Consider the following 3,053-nt stretch of genomic DNA (forward strand, 5'->3'; position numbering starts at 1 on the left):
AATTGTCGTGTCTGAAAAACATTGCATTAAAAAATTTGGACAGAAAATTCGTCCTTCAAATATCGATCGATCCCTCATCTCGGGAAAATCTCAATCTGGGACTTTTTGAAGTCTCCGGTTTGAGAGTTTTTGCCAAGATGAGGACATTTAAATCTATCGATATTTGAAGGACAAGTTTTCTGGTCAGATTTTTGAAATACATAAGTTTTTCAGAGTTAAACAGGTAATTGGTTAAATATAATGTGAAAAATGCCAAGTTTGAAAGTGAAAGCCTTATTTCACCTTTTGATTCACAGAGGGACACATATCAATAAAAGTCATCATATTGGTTGCTCTCTTAAGAAAAATCTATTTATTATTCTAACAACAGTCATTTCAACTAATTTTTTATTACGTAAGTTCAAAATGCGTTGTTGTTTTGTTTTGGCGCCAGGTTTCCCCCGCATTCTCCAGTAATCATCATCTCTTTTTACACCAAGGTAATAGTCATTGCTGTCTACACCAATTCATTCACAGCCTGGGTCGGACGTGGCCATCGTTAACTTATAGCCTGACACTGACCAAAAAAGCACGCCAAAAGACAAGTTTTGACCACAAAAGAAAACAAATCGTGAGTTTACTTCAATAGTTCAACCATGGAATCATTTGTTTCCTTGACACTACTAACAAAAACTCACTAGACGCTGCACAAACCTAAAATATGACGTCAAACTATAAGTCCTCGTGGGTTCTTGTGTCAGGCTATAAGTTAACGATGGCTACGTCCGGGTAATACGTTCATTATAAAAAGTAACCAGGATATCTTATCTATCGAGATGTAAAAGAAGAAAAAAGAAATAGAACAATTGAAATTAATTTAATTTGCAGTTTAATCAAAAGTATTACTTGATGACGGTTGTTTAAAAAATCACACTTGCGTGTATTGGAAACACCGCTTTATAACAAATTTCCATTTTAAAGGCATGGCTCCAACACCTGTGGTGGCATTCGTCTTGGGCGCATATTCGCAAATGTATGGTTTTTTCTGATTTACCCAAAGATAAGAATTGCATTTATAATCTTCCCATAATCCATTCTTTATATTGATAGCTACGCAATCTTCGTCCCTAATGCGTTGAAAAAAATATTTATTGGGTCCTTCCCCAGAATCAAAATGAGTATAGTTCATTCTAGAGCCATCTGACCACAAATACGATCCCTCCTCTTCTGGTCTGTTAGTCCAATCCAGATACCTTTTGGAGCTTTCTCTTCTGAGTAGAAGTATCCTAGTTGAACCCAAATAAATCCTTGTACATATTCGTCCTTGATCGTGGCTACAATTCCATTGTCTTTTCCACAAGCTACCACCGCCTCGTTGTACTCCTTATCATGATGGAAGTTAAAGGTGTAGCATTTATTGCCGAAGATTTTAAGGTACATGTTCTGTCCAAGGCATCTGGACAGTCTTTTATCGTTATTTCGGTATTTGCTGAAAAAAACAACACAAACGTAGAATTTTTATAGATGGAAAATATACAGCTGTGTGAATAATAAATTTCATTCGGCTCACTGTTACATTATCCCTACAACCAGAATATAATTAAACAAAATGTCAATTTTTAGCATTATGGGGTGATAGTCACTTACACTTATAATATTGACAACGCATAATTGTCAAACCACTTGAGGTTACCGTGTTCGAGCCCTGCAGTCGGCAGAAAACACAGCTCACTGTTAAACTTGTACATTTTGCGACGCGGCAATGGCGCCCGGGATACCTCGACTCATCTACAGAATATATTTTCCTTGAGGATGAACGGAATTCATTTATTTATCTTTTTTTTCATTGCTGTGGTAACACATCCATTACTGTTTATAGCTAGGAAAAATATTCAAAGATGTGGTTTTGTCTTTTAAAATAAAAGTGAACTCTTACTCTGCACAATCTCCACTAAATGTATTGTTATATTATAGAAGGGTCTCGCTCATAATCGAAGTAGCTGATCATGTTATGGCCTGTGAGGTGTAGGTATTTTTGAGAATATAATATTCCTAAAGCTTACAACAAACGAGCTTATATGAGAAACACACAAATGAAATGATCCCAACTTACCAATCTCGAAGAGTATCAGAGCTAAAACAGCGAATTTCAACATTGTAAAATTTGTCCAGACTTCTTCGAACAGAATTGTTGAGCAGTTGAAAACGGCACGAGTAGTAAGGACACTGACTAAACCAATCTGTTATATATATTTAATTAGTCAAACTGAGACCAGTATATCTTATCTTTTGTCTTATCAACAGATGTTAGTTCTCTGGGCACCATTACAAATCCTGCAAGTTCCATTTTTAACATACATCGTGATGTGTTTGTAAGATATGTTGTATTATTTTTTTAGTTGCTGATTAAAACCAAAGACTTTGTAGTGGCTTATGATTTATACGACTGAACGAAACTCACAACTCACAAACACAGTAAGCCACAACACAGGAGGAACAAACTTGACGTCACTCAGCTCTTTGTTATTATTTTTAGCCAGCCATTTTTATGAGTAGTTCTCATTAAACTTTATCAATTAGAATTATAAAACGTTTAAGGTTACACATAGTTTTGTATTTGAAATCTGGCTGGCGGATGTTGTGAGTAAATTAAATAAGTGGATAGCATCTTTACCAATCCCCAAATTGTAGATACGATTACCATATGTTTTTTCCCTTTATTTATGTTGCGGCTTATCTTGGTATTGGACGGTGTGTGACGTATGAAATCGTGTTTTAAAACTTCTCCGTATGTCGATATTTACTGTTTAACTCTCTCAGTACCATCTACTTTCAGAATTCTACACGAAACTTCATACTCACCCAACACAAAAATAGATTTTTTAAACATGATAGTAACGAGTTTATGCTATGTTTTGTACAGAAAAATGAGCTCAGCAACACAGTGTCCAGTTTTATCGCTATAACTATAACAGAATGAAATCAGAGTAAGAAAATTGTTTTTTCCATCGTAACGAATGTGACGATTATGCTATGGGTGGTAAGGACAGGTTAAAGACTATGTTGTGGGTCAT

At 35.4% G+C, this 3,053-nt stretch overlaps 1 long non-coding RNA gene across 1 annotated transcript; it reads right to left on the minus strand.

Annotated features, from left to right (window-relative positions):
* Positions 1-851: 851 nt before the first annotated feature.
* Positions 852-2,312, minus strand: LOC144967014 (uncharacterized). Its single transcript, XR_013644305.1, has 2 exons — positions 2,093-2,312; positions 852-1,468 (listed from the first exon to the last, which is right to left on the minus strand). It is a non-coding gene; the product is annotated as an uncharacterized LOC144967014 (long non-coding RNA).
* Between the last annotated feature and the right edge of the window lie 741 nt (positions 2,313-3,053).

The sequence above is a fragment of the Berghia stephanieae genome, chromosome 3, assembly GCF_034508935.2.
Source record: "Berghia stephanieae isolate SIO BIC M18660-M18661 chromosome 3, UCSD_Bste_1.3, whole genome shotgun sequence".
Classification (NCBI taxonomy): Eukaryota; Metazoa; Mollusca; class Gastropoda; order Nudibranchia; family Aeolidiidae; genus Berghia; species Berghia stephanieae.